The sequence below is a fragment of the Belonocnema kinseyi genome, chromosome 1, assembly GCF_010883055.1.
Source record: "Belonocnema kinseyi isolate 2016_QV_RU_SX_M_011 chromosome 1, B_treatae_v1, whole genome shotgun sequence".
In the NCBI taxonomy this organism is placed as follows: domain Eukaryota; kingdom Metazoa; phylum Arthropoda; class Insecta; order Hymenoptera; family Cynipidae; genus Belonocnema; species Belonocnema kinseyi.
In genome coordinates this window covers 94,542,919-94,557,929 of record NC_046657.1, presented here as the reverse complement: position 1 = coordinate 94,557,929, position 15,011 = coordinate 94,542,919, and the positions used below count along the sequence as shown (strand labels likewise).

Sequence of the window (15,011 nt, the reverse complement as noted above, 5' to 3'; positions counted from 1 at the left end):
TTGCCATTGACTGTAAAATCACCTCTCAAGTGTCAAATCGTATTTTCGAACGATATGGATTTACGGCCGGACCAATAAGCCCATTAAAAAAAAAGAATTAAAATTTGTCAAAAGAAACTTTAGGGCGCAATCTACCACGCACATTTTCTAGGAAGCCTTACTTTTTATATAACTATACTTTGTATCCATAGTTATTATATATCTACTTTGTACGTAGTCTTCAATATTATATAACTCTACCGTGCAGCCCTAACTTTTATATAAATCTACTGAGTAGCCTTAACTATTATATAACTCTACTTACAACCTTCACTGCGACATACCTCTAATGCATCATTACATACAAATTTACTGCGCAGCACCAACTACCCTACCGTGCATCCAGCAGTACAATATACAATATGTAGCTTTTGTGTGAAACTAAAGGTGCCGAAGAACTCTACTGCGCAGCCAGAAATTCGGAAATGCGAGATAGCTTTTGCGTAAAGCACAAGTGTCGCAGAAGTCTACTGCGCATACGAAGGTACAATTTAGCTCTATTGCGCAACCGAAAATGCCACATGAGCCTACTGCGCAACATAAAGTGCGATATAGCTCTAGAGCGCAACCACAAATGCCACAAAAATTGACTGCGCAATCTAAAGTACAGATAAATCTAGTGCACAACTAAGAATGCCACATATACCTCTACTGCGCGAATGGTACTGCGACATAACTCTAGCGCGGAACCACAAATACAAATATAATGTCTGCCTACTGCGCAGCCGAAAGTTCGACGTAACTCCAATGCGAAATTACAAATGCTACAAAAGTCTAATGTACAGCCGGAAGTTTGATACAACTATAGTGCGCAACTTAATATGTCACTTAAGACTACTGCGCATACAGGAGTGCGAGATAACTCTAGTACCCGATCGAGTATCTGAGAGATCCAGACCGAAATTTTCGGATCGAATCTGCTAATGCAACCTGCTGAATCCGGACCCAAAATTATCGGTCCGGTTCCGGGTTTCGCACAATTCTAGTTATATATTAAAAAGTCTTTTAATTTAAGTTCATATTTTCAACGGTTTTGAAGGTAAACATTTATTTCAGATGTTTTAATTTACCTTACTATATATGACTTATTTTAATAATACTATAAATATCAATAATAAAGAAAAATGGACATAATTAACTAATCAATAAATTAAAAATTCTTTAGAATAAATGAATAATTAAATGATGAATTTATAATTGATGTTAACAATAATTATAATAACTATGAGTATAAGAATTATATCCATTCATATTTGTCATAATTATTATTATTTATTACATCATGTATTTCATAAATTTTCAAAATCATAAATTTTTTATAATAAAAAAAAACAATATTTGAAAACTTTAATTCTAATGGCATTTTTCTATTAGACGTACATTAAAAAATGTAAGGCATTTTTAGAATTATGACAAAAAAATAAGAGATCCACAAATTATAATTACAATTTTCATTTAATAAAAATGAAATTCCATTTCAATCCCTAATTCTTAGCCATCCATGGTTCTGCTAAATATGAACCATACAAAAAGATTGTTATAAAAAAAACCAAAATGATAAAAATAAGAATATTTTCAAGCATAACTTTTTTGTAGATATTTCTTTTTATAGAGAGCAACATTGATTTTTTGAGGGCGTGTATTTAAGCAGGGTATGCGGGAACGTACTCCTTCGGGCTCATAAAATGGTATAACATCGACCTTGAAAAGTTAAACAGAATTGTAAGCGTAGAAATGAAAAAGCACCGATGCATCGCAGAAATTCAGCGATTGAAAGGTTAGTTCTACCATGACATGTAAGGAACATCATAAACACGGCTATTTTACGTTGTGATATTCACGACATTCACACCAAATTCGTTTAGAGTTTAAATGATATATTTTAAATGGTAAATCGAGCCACTTAAATTTTTCCTTGACTGAATTGCAATATAAAAATAAAATGGTTTTTGTTTTTATTTACTTTATAAGTAGTTCTTTCTTTTTGAAATTTTTTTTTTTTAAGAAAAATTAGAAGAAATTATATACCTTAATATCTGAAGGACAATTGTTAAATTATTCGCAAATGTTTATTTTTTAGTAAATGGCCAAATTTATCATTTAGTATGCATCATTCAAACTCTAAATAAACTTTTCTTCTGGAAAATAATCAATTTTGCTATTTCAAATTGTAATTTTTTCCGAGTTCAAATGATACATGTTAAATGAAAAATCTTGTTGTTTACTTATTTCCATGCCGAATTGCAACATAAAAATAAAATGTTTACCTTCGAAACCTTTGGAAACGTGAACTTAAAATAAAAGACTTTTTAAATACCTAATATGCATAATCAATTAGATTAGTTTCAATAATACAAATTTAAAACTGAAAAAGATTACCCCGAAAATCAATAAAAATTCATTAAAATATAAATCGTCATAATTCGGCCAAATATTACTGGAACTGTTTGAAATCTGATATACATATAAAGTATAGTCTACAGTTTATAGGGATACCTAAAAAAATGAAAAAGTTTAAAATGATCTCTTCAATAACATTCAAATAAAAATTATGGCCTTGTCAGGCAGAGAATTTTACAAAGTACATATTTCTGTCAATTTTCAATGAATTTATCTAAGACTTTCCAGAAATCATCTTTCAACTATATAGAATGACTCTCTCGCCGATAGTCTTGATTTTTAAGAGAATATTATTTGAAAATAGGTCATTAAAAACTTGTCCTTTTCTTAGCCATCTCTAGCATACACTCTGTATGTGTTACCAATTTTGACCATTTTCAGTAATATTTGCCCGAGCTATGACGATTTATGTTTTAATCCCTTATTGATTTTCCGGAGAAATTTGTTGAAATTTGCATTATGAAAATTGATTTACAGACAAATTTTTAAAAATAAAACACCTTCGTCTTATTATTCTACATAAGCATATATTAACATAATAATAAATATATTTGCGAATTTGAAAACTTTAATTCTAATGGCATTTTTCTATTAGACGTACATTACAAAATGTAAGGCATTTTTAGAATTATGACAAAAAAATAAGAGATCCACAAATTATAATTACAATTTTCATTTAATAAAAATGAAATTCCATTTCAATTTGCTCATACGGAGAACAATCGAATTACGATGATTAGCAGCTGATTATCCAATTTTACCGAAATTTCGAAAATTGATAACCAATTACCCTCAAAATTACAACCTATGCATCCCTAAGGCTACTATTCACTGGCCTAAACTCTAATTTAAATTACCACACGCATGTACTTGTGTTAGCCGAAAGTCATAAAAAAGCGGATCAAACTCAGTAAACGAAAAAAGATTTAAACAAATTAATATTGATTGGAATTTTTAATTCTTATTGATGTCCGAAGCGATTCTGGCTTTTTAATTAATTGTCCATTACACCTCAAAATAGGTAGATACAGCAGACCATTGACTATGATTTAGAGGTATTGATTCAGTTCTGATTAGTCATTCGATGTAATTTCGACTTACTCAAACACTCATGTCCTTTATCAAAGGGGTTGTTAATATTTTTGTTATTAAACCGAGGTTCTGCTAAACATTAACCATACAAAAAGATTGTTATAAAAAAAACCAAAATGATAAAAATAAGAATATTTTCAAGCATAACTTTTTTGTAGATATTTCTTTTTATAGAGAGCAACATTGATTTTTTGAGGGCGTGTATTTAAGCAGGGTATGCGGGACAGGAAGCTCCAATAGATGCTGTAAAGTAATATGCTTTTAGCATGTTTCTAAAGGTCGTAGCGCTTTTTCCTTCTGTAATCAATAATTAGAGGTCAAGAATGATACAGTTTCAGAATGTATATTTCTTTAAGCGCACACAATTTGAAAGTTTTAAAATTCAACTTTAAATTAAGTAGTTCCAAAAATAAATCCATTCAAAATTAGAGTGAAACTCTGATATAGAACACCCTGATATAGTTCTTCCGAGAATTGTCGCCTTGCCGCAAGTAAGAGTAAAAGGAGCTGCGCGGGGTGTGCTGCTAAAGACTTCGAAATTCGAGGCTTCTTCAAATGAATGTTTTTGCTTATTTAAATGCATCAAAATCTTAAGAAGTTAGAAAACAAAATTCTTAAAAGAAATGCAATGGTCCTAGTTAAAAATTATCAGCAGATGAGATAAGACTTTCTTCATCTGCCATTTCTATTACTGGCAATAGGCATAGTGTCTGAGTGTTCAAGAGAACTAAAAGTTATCAAATTGATCTCATTTTTCATCTAAAAACTTTTTCTTAACCAAGAGGCTTTGCGCCTTAATTTCATGCACATTATGTCTATGATCATGTTAACAAATTATAGTTTTGCAAAAGACCAATTTATAATCAATTTCAATTCTATAAAAAAAGGGCACTAGACCCTTCATGTGATTGTATAATATAATTAATAATAATAATAAAAGCCCAATCTACGCGTGACAGAAGACCGAGCAATGGAGATTAAACAACAGGTTGATTTGGCGTGGAAAAACGACGGTAATGAACATCAGTTAGAGGAAACCGCGTCAAACGGTTAAGCAGGAGCAATTGATGTTCTTCCTCAACCTATTGATGATCCAACATCACCACATCCTCCAGAGGTGGATGGTCTTATACAATCAGAGACAGAAGCAGAGGTTCAGCAACCAAAAAAGCGACGAAAATAGACATACCATATGAACAGAGATGTTATGCGTCTTTATTTTTTGGCAGAGAAATGTGGGCAAAGTGTGAGGAGAGAACATCATAGACTATTCTTACTTAAATACCCAGAGCCAGCCACAAAAATAAATGAGCCGAATCTGGATGATCAAAAACGCTCAATATCTATAAAAAGACTGCTTTCAGCTGTTGAAATAGCTGCTATCAAAATTTAAGTGGAACGGCAGCTTCCTATTGATGAGCTCGCCTTGGAAGATGTGGATAACGAAGACTTGATTGATGCTGAAGGCACAGGTGCTAGGGATAATTAACATCATGTACCGGATCTATTAGAACCACATCCGGATATTAATAACGATGATGTGGATAGGCAAATCCCAGAAAAACTACAGCACCTTGAAAGGAGTTTTGATGATCCTTTACTAGATTTCAAATATGTAGAACCAACACTAAGGCATTCTCTGTCCAAAATAAACATCACAAATGATCTACGTGCACTAATAGCACATCTTGACAGCAAGGTTTTACCCACGTATTTGAACGTAGCACAAACTGCATTAGAGGTGCAAACTCTTGTATGGTATATTGTGCAGCTGTGGCACTCGTTAGAACGTTGGGCCAGAAAACTAGACCTGCAAATGCAGTTTTTGTCCCAGTAAGGGATCGATATCCACCATGGAAGATCAGGTTGGATATGGATGTCAGAAATGTAAGGTGCAAATTGGGTGGATTAACTCAATATAAAAAAAGAAATAGAACCAGAAAGCTGATAAACCATGTTAGTAAAATCATCCACCGTCGGCACATCGAGACATTAACACCAGCAATATTGGGTGAAATTTTAGACTCTCAATAACAGAGACTTGATGTTCTTACCGCGAGACTACGTCGGTACAAGAAAAGTAGTGCACGAAGGCAACAAAATCAAAACTTTCAGACAGATGAAAGAAGATTCTATCGTCAACTAAGAGTAAAGCCAAATAGCCAGCAAGGCACCTAAGTCCCTCAATTGGAAGATATGACTAATTACTGGTTGGGTGTTTGGGAAAAAATGAACAGATGCAATTTGGACACTGCGTGGTTCAAACTGGAGGAAGTAAGGGCAAGCAATAGCCCTGACATGCAATTGACAAACATCACAGCTTTCGATGTTTCAGCGGTCTGGAAAAGGGCATGTTATTGGAAAGCTCCAGGTCCGGACATGGTGCACAACTTCTGGTACAAGTATCTGACGAGTGTGCATCTTGCGTTGGCAGGGTGTTTTGAGAAGATCATTGAACACCCAGATCTGATGCCAGGCTTTATGCTCCAGGGTACTACGTATATGTTATCAAAAAAAGCAGACGCACAAAATCCATCTGACTTTCGACAGATAGCCTGACTTCCAACAATTTATAAATTTCTTACAGCTATCATTGCAGATAAGGTATATTCTCATTGCGACGAGAATGACATTCTTACACAAGAACAAAAAGGATGTTGTTGGATGATGCTGTTGCCATGACTCAAACTCGTAAGCATCAAAGGAACTTAAACATGGCATACATTGACTACAAGCAAGCGTTTCCTTCCGTGCCGCATGACTATTTGCTTGAAGTCTTAACACCTTACAAAATCTGCCCACGCATTATTGACTTTCGAAGCCATGCGATGAGGCTCTGGGGTACAAGAATCAAGTATTTTGATCATGGACAACCAAGGATAACTAGATCAATACGCTTTACGACGGGCAATCAACACATATGTCATCCCTGTCCTCACGTACTCCTTCGGGCTCATAAAATGGTCTAACATCGACCTTGAAAAGTTAAACAGAATTGTAAGCGTAGACATGAAAACGCACCGAATGCATCGCAGAAATTCAGCGATTGAAAGGTTAGTTCTACCATGACATTTCGGGGGTAGGGGCGTTGTAAATGTATGAATTTTTTAAGAATATTTTTTAGTTATGAAGTGTAGTTTTTCTTTAATCGTAAAAAACAAGACAAAAAATAAATAAAAACAAGGCAAGAAGAATAAGTATGTTTCAATGTCCATGCCAATTATGACTTGTAATTATATAAAATTATTGAAATGATACATGTTTCAGCGCAGCTAAGAATAAAATTTAATATGAAATAAAAAACAAATTTTAAATTAATCATGATAAATACAATTCGTGCTTCATTTTTCAATATCTAAATAAGCAATCCTAGGCAGAGTTACTTAAGAAATGTATTATATTTCATATAAATGTGTTGAGCATAATGTAAAAAAGTTGAAATTTTGGACAAAATCGAGTGCGAAGCACGAGATACGTGATGAAAATGTTTTCGTTAAAGCCGAAAGAACTTTAACAAAAGAAAGTTAACAATCTCAAAACAGTCGTGCGCCCTAGCTGTACTAAAACTCTCAAGCGAAGCTCTTTTAACAAAACAGAATTGACAATCACAAAATTGCAGTGGTGAATGTTTTGAGTTTTAATTTTAAAAGATTTGAGCAAGAATGTGCGAAAAATACATAATCGAGCGCAAAGCGCGAGATAAATACATCAGCGAGCTCGAAGCGCGAGATAAATACATCAGCGAGCTCGAAGCGCGAGGACCAACAGTCGCGCGCCCGAGGCGCACTCAAACTCGCGAGCGAAGTGCGCGATGAGAACATGCACGCCCAGCGGGCAGATCTTTTAAAATAGTATTCAGTGTTAAATTTTGTTAACGAATTGTATGAGGCAAATTTGTTATAATTAATTTGGAAACGGGGTGAATAATTACTTATAAATGTGAGAAACAATCGTACCTACATTTGAACCAACAGCTTTGTGTCCCAAAGTTGGGTTTAACGTATGTGGTAGGGACAGTTGGACTGAGATCCATCGCCATTGAGATAAGGATGAGGATGGAAGGTGGAGTCCAAGCCCAAATAGAATAATAAAAGAAAAGTCGTTTTGGTGGAGTTTTCCAATAACATTCTTCCCGGTGTACTCTTCGATGTACCAACAATCACGTCTCGATACACATCACGTTGAGCCAGAAAAAGCAGGCCACAAACGAAAATTGGATGATGAAGGCTGAAACATTTTTTTATTGTATTATTAGTATTTTTCCTATCAAATATGTCAAATATCACTAAATTAACTTATTTTTATATTAATCTGTCTTAATTCTTGATGAATTCTTAGAACATAAAAAACCCAACCTAAAGCAGTAGCTATGGATTTACGATGATTCTTACACTCGATTTTAATACACTAAATAAAAATTGAATTATTCGTATTTCCAGTCTTAGAAATAACCTTGCTCCTAATTTATTATATTTCTTAAGTTTAATTATTTCAAATATTTACATATAGGGCGTAACTGATGTACCCACAATTACAGTAACTGAATACATTTTCAAATGAAATAAATCAATTTCAAGCAAAATAATATTTATATTTAACACAGTGAATTGCTAGCTGTAAAGTGGTATCTGCTATATCGACTTTCGTGTTCGTTTGATGTGTTACGAATGTAATAATTTAATAATCTTATTTAAATTAATCATTTTTTCAAAAATTATAAATGAATAAATTTGATTATTTTTAGTCGCATGCATTACTACTAGCATAGGTCAAGCTATTCGTTTTTTACCAAGAATTTTTTTTGTTTTATTTTTAGTCGCATGCATTACTACTAGCATAGGTCAAGCTATTCGTTTTTTACCAAGAATTTTTTTTGTCTTTATACACAAAACTCAAATTTTTTAATTTTTAGAGAAATTTTTGTATTCTTTGATGAGAAGCACGAGTAATGTAAATCAATTGATTTTTATTGAGACATTACCCTATTGAAAATTTCTACATGGTAAAGTAACGTAGTTTCCTAGAAAACTACGCCGGAGATAACGTCGGATCTGACGTCGTAAATTACGCCGGAAAATGAGATGGTGTACAACGTCATTTCCTAGGTGGTGACTTAGTAAAACGTTATGTTTCATGATTATGATTACAGGTTTCTGGGGATTTTTGTTTTAATTAAAAGTTCTTTTATTTTATACACGGTAAAAAAAATTGAGCTGTGCCAGGGATATTATTCCTTATTATAGCTAAACATTTAGCTGAAAACGAACGAAGGAATTAAGAAAGATTCCTGGATCAGCGTAAATGAATATCCTTGACCGTTTTCCATATACCAGGGATATCCTATAGTCAAACCCCTGATAAGCATAGCTATAATAGGGATTTTAAGTATAGGCGTCTGAAGGAATTATCGGAACAGCGCCTGTGCATTGTGGGAGCAGCGAAATAAAATGGCGAAGGTCTAATCGGGCGCAGTGAAAGTTCAGATTTACTTTGGACAATTAAACTTTGTTTACCATTTAAATTGTGGGCGCATGTTAATATTTAATAGAGCTTATGATGCGGTAATAATAATTTACCATTTTTTCGATTGTAGGCGATAAATATATTGAAATATCAAGAAACGCGATAAAAACAACAAACTTTACCTTCAAATACATTATACGGATTTCAGGGAAATTCATTTTCGCGATACCAGACGAAAGATTGGCTAGTGTAAGTTAAAATATTTCTATAATAACCAAATTGTTTTTCTGATCTAAAGATAATAAAATTATACATAATCTGTCGAAAATAATAAACTCTCCAACTCAGCCATTGTGTCCAAATTACTGATTTATGTCGAACAATTTACATAAAGTAACTAAATGTTTAACTCTTCTAACTAAACGTTTTATCTAATTCAAGCGGAGACTTTCTTTGACTTTAATATATTCTCGATTCACTCGTTCGCCTTAAGAATTTTTTTGCGTGTAAAAAACAAATTATTTACGGCGTAAACTACGTCTGAAACTACGGCGTAATATACGTGAGAAACCACGTCGTATACTATGACATTTACTATCCCGATTTCTGACGTAGTTTACGACGTCGTCTTAGGTCTTTTGCGACGTAATTTACAGCGTCATTTATGACGTAGTGTCTTACATTGTTTCCTACGTAATTTACGATGTCGTTTACAACGACAAAATGTTCAATCGCCTAAAGTTAAGTGATCAAAATACAAAAAGTTATGGTTAAAAACAGATTTTTTCTAAATCCGTGTGCCTGTTTTAATATACTTAAGGATAGAATAACACATACATACATACATCCAGACATTTGTTTAAAACGTGATACAAGATATTTTATGTTGGAATGTAGTTACATTTAGCTATTTTTAGAAATTGGAAATTGACACGAATACAAATCTTCCTCTTTCAGAAAGCAAAATGTAGTAAAATCGTGAAGAACTTAATAAAAGTGCAACAACTTGAAATCAAAGAGTTAATGATATTGAACAATCTGAAATTTAAGGAGTTATCAAACTATTCAGTTATTTATACTTTTTCATAATTATCGATTATAACACAGTATAATAGTATCAGCATTATTTTATTTTCTTCTTAATATTATAGTAATAAAAGAAAATTACAATCAAACATTAATTTTTGCAAGAAGAAAAAAAAATGTTTAAGCAGACAAAGTTTAAAAAATATCTTACCCATCGAAATGCAGACTTCATCGCACAAGTATTCGCTAGCAACCTGAGCAATAGCTAAAGTAGTAAAAGCTACGGCAAGGCAGCCGCAATAATTGCAAAGGGCTTTTCCATGAGAATCTTGCAGGCTTGGTGTGATACAATAGGCCGCAATCGTCAAAAGTAAAAAAGGCACCGAAATTAACAGACCACATGCGTAAATTATTATTCGATAATCAGTTTTCCCCACACCTTGATCTGAAAGAGAAAATATCATGTTATACTCAAATTGAACTGTTTTTCTGAATTATAATTATTATGCGATTAAGCCATTTGCCTTTCGGGATAAGCCTGCCTCAGTTGGTGAGGAATGGAGTAATATGGGGAAGAGGGTATGGATTTTTAAATTGATTTAAAATTTCCGTGTTATTTATTTAAAGAACACGTTTGTTCTGCAACACTTCTCTGAAACACGTTGCTGATCAATCTCACTAGAAATCACCCTAAGCAAATAACAGAGCCTCACAAAGTCATAATGTGAAGCTCCCCGCTCGGGCCCTTTAGCATCAAAGGACTTTTGCTTCTGGCGTCATTCACTCCGCTGTCACTCTTTATAAAAACTAGTTGCCGTCACTCTTTTCTGTCCTGGCATACCTCTCTATAGATTCCTTCACGTCCATGTATTTCTTCATGCAAGCTCTTGTGTTTCTATGGCTTCCTATCCATTTCATGTTTCCGAGAATTGACGCCGCGCGGTGGGAATTGGTGACAGGAGCTGTGGGAGGATATGCGACGCTCACTCAAACGCCACAGAACAGAGAGAGAAACAAGAAAGAGAAAAAACAGGAAAGTGACAAAATAGTTCCGAGATTCTGGATTTAATGTCACGTTCAGTCCCAAAATTGTCAAAATCAGTCATTCAAGTTAATTCCTAAAGTTTACTCATATCCACCTTGTTAAACGCTATTTCTAGATCAACAAATGCGCCTAGAACTTTTTTCTTCACTCTCATACTTTTTTTCTGTGATCTGTCTGAAGCTAAGTACTTGATCCGTACATGATCTTCCTGGCATAAATCTACTTTAAACTTTCCATATTTTTTATTCTGTTATTTTCATCACCCTGCGAATAAGTATTTTTGAATATATTTTCCTTACGGTATACTTATAGTAAGCTCATAACGTTTTAACTATTGCAGATGGTTTAATCTCCCTTTACTTTGTATATTGGTACGATAAGCTTGGAAAACTTGGTTAATTTCAAATAACCTCTAACTAAGCTTGAACGTTGCAATTGACCTATGACTTGGGTACGTACCTGCACGTAGAATTTTCCGCTCTATCTATCGGTAAATTTAGGAAAAGCAAAAATATTTTATTTTTATTCTCATGAATGATTGCTTAAATAATGTTATAAAAACGTTTAATGATGCATAAATATTTTTATTTGCGTATTGATGAAGATACTGGATTGACTATTCTTATGATCATAAAGATCTATAAAGAAACTTTTTAAATTCAGAAAGAGTTTATATAATGTTCAGTTTCTTATCAGAGAATAACGATGCGTTGAAACTTATTTCATTCCAAAATTTCTTTTAAAATGTACATTCTACAATCAGAAAGTTAAGAATATAACTTAATATTCAGAATGATTTTAAATTAATGATCTATTTATCTATTTTCATTAGAGAATTAATAAAAAGTATATGGGTCAATAATAGGGAAATTTTAATTTCGCATTTTAAAGAAAGTACACTAACTGCTTCAAGTTAAAACTAAAGAAAGAATAAAAATAGCACTAACCTTCAAGGGAACAAACAATCGTTCTGAGTCCTAAATCTGCTACAATTTCCATGCAATAGTCAACACCAGGTGATAATAAAAGTGGCTTTTCATAAGGCGCAAAAATTGATCCATTTCGTAATAAATAATGCTCATCTTCCGATGACACGTCTGGTTCCAACACGTATCTAAATTACGAAATTATTAGAGGTTTTCAAGTCTATGAATTAACATATAATAATATTTTTTTATTGAATCAGGTATTTATTTTTCTCAACAAAAGTTACATGTATATATTTATATAATGTTAAGAAGGAATAGATATAAAAATATAAATGATTTAGATTGTACTTGATGTTTCACATCCAAGCCTAAAAAAATTTAGATAAGAACTTTGAGGAAATATACATCGAATTCTTTAAAAATATTAAGTCACCTCCTCCATTTATCTTTTTCACATATCTCATGAGTATATCGATTCAGAATGTCGATGATAAGAATTTCGATAACGGAGAAAAGAAAAAAATGAGACACTGGGAACTAACTTTACTCACTTAATTGGATAGAATAGCATCCCTCTTTGTATAGTGCATTAAACATTTTTACCAGTATACAATTATTAAAACTGCACATTTATTACTATAAACTGTATTATATAAATAAGATGAAAAATTGGATGCTATTATTTGATATTTATCCTTGACAAGTATATAAATTTAAATTAGTGAGACGTTTTCAAATATACTTTATACATTTTACTGGAGAGAATCAGTAACGTGCTTCTAGACATTCAGATCTTACGCAATATTGATAAAGGTGGGCCTAGAAAATTCTTATGGTTGAATTAATTAAACATAAATAACGATTAATCAAATTTGAACGGTTTACATTTTTAAGAACATCAAATTGTGATTTCTTGTTTTGTTTTGTTTGAACGCTCTTCATATTCAATGATTCAGGTTAAACGTTTACAATTTGAAGCGTCATTCATATTTCGAAGTTTTCAATTTGAATTTTTCAAACTGTAATTGCCTTAACGGAATTGTAGTTTCTTCGTTAACAGTCATACAAGATTCAAAAGCCCTTATGAGTAAAGGATTTAAAATAACTAGTCTTAACAATTAATCATTTTTGTAACTAAAAGCTTCTGAAAATATTGAACAATTAGTACGATGAATATAAAATGGAAAAGTTTCAAATTAGGCGAGATCAAGTGTTACAGAATCGTTTGACACAGTTTTTCTCTTCAAAGGGTGCAAAAATGTTCTCGCAAGTTAGATTTTTGTTTTGTTTAGAAGTAAAATTTTCGAAAATAACAAATCATTTTTACATTCTCATCAGAAAAGGTATAAGAATTGTGTAAAATTTGGCCCCCCCCCCCCCCAGTTTTTGTCAAAAGGACCACCTTTTGAGATCCCCTGAATCCAAAAAACAGGTTTTTACGATTGTGTCTGTATGTATGCATGTCTGTGAGCACGATGACTTTTGAAAAAAATATACTATTCGATTCACCTTTTGTACACTCTTTTAGTGTCCAAAGCTAAATACCAAGTTCATTAGTCAGCAATTTTTGATATGCATTCTAAAAGTAAGCGCATTTTGAAAATGTTTGAGACTACATTTTTTCATGATTCAAAAATTCTCTGTACACTTGTTCGTAGTACTTACAAAGAAAAATGTTAATTTTTGATAGCCCTACAAGATTATCATAACAACTTTTTGAATTTTTTCGAAAAATTGAAAATTGAAATATTGACCACATAAAAAACAATCAAAAATTGCAGTTTGCGGTCAAAATATGCAAGATAGGGAAAAAAATGACAACCATAGTAAAAATGCTTCGACTTGAGTTCGACTCGGTTATATGTTGCGTTCGTCTCCAAGACATCAATGTCTGGCTAGGTCTCAAAACTGAGTGAATGAAACATTTTTAATTAGTAAATTAGTTATTTTTAATTCAAAAATTCAGAATCTGTGGGTCTCAACGAGTATAACCATTAAAAATATTCTTAAAAAAATTTAAATTGTAACCTTCTAGAAAGATCTCCTAAGCCGTTAGAAATACGTAAAAACAAACAACATTTTCGGCATCATAGTCAAACAAGTATAATACAAATAAAAATCAGTAAATGAGTTGATTGAATATGTATATTGTATAAAAATACACAAGATTGTTTAATCATTAACAAAGATTAGCTTTTATGACAGTCAGAATGACCCTTTTTGCTAGAACATCCTCAAGTCGAACTTTTCGACTTTAGCATGTCTTGATTGGGGGCAATTCCAGTCGAACTTAAGTCGAAGTATTTTTACTCCTCTAGAATCAAACCGAAGGGCCTATGACAAAGCCACCGAACGCGTCCTCGGGTTGCGGATAGAGGGTCCCTGTACCAAGGGTTTCTGCTGAATATGGTTACAAAAATAAATAGGCAGTCGCGGACAATTGTCCAGGGGTTCAAAACAACAGAACGCGCAGGGCTTCCGACAATGGGTCGGCCAACAATGCCGACCAATCTAGAGCTGGGGGAGCCAATGAAAATGGATTCAATGCGATGGATCGGCGGGATCTCGTGACTTTTGGGTGGACGGAGCGACTGAATCACGACTTGCTAGACTGCTACGATGCGAGTGTGGCCCGTGAACAGGGTTACATGGCACGGCAGCATGCTCTGTGGTGCGAGAAACACCCGGAGCTATCGCACTTTTCGCAGCAACGTCTGCGAAACCATGCTCAACTACTCCGTAAAAGGGGCTATGTAAGCGGAACGCCTACTCTACCACAGCTAGAACAAGCCAGCAACAAAGCAAGAGAGGCGACACTAAGCCCAACGGCGGGCAGGCATCCAATAGATGAAGAGCGATGCTTTACGACCCAGAGAAACATCAACACCAAGGTTTCTCTCAAGCCTAATGATCTTGCTGAAATGGATGACGAGCTTCGTGGACATTTTTCCGATGAATCCGACCTCTGGGCTATCAATTATTGTGTGTATAATGCAGCGAGAGCTTTGGCCGATGCG

General features: G+C 33.4%; 1 pseudogene; it reads right to left on the bottom strand.

The window, feature by feature from the left end:
* LOC117169835 overlaps window positions 1-15,011 on the bottom strand; it is a 37,497-nt pseudogene that overhangs the window by 6,417 nt on the left and 16,069 nt on the right.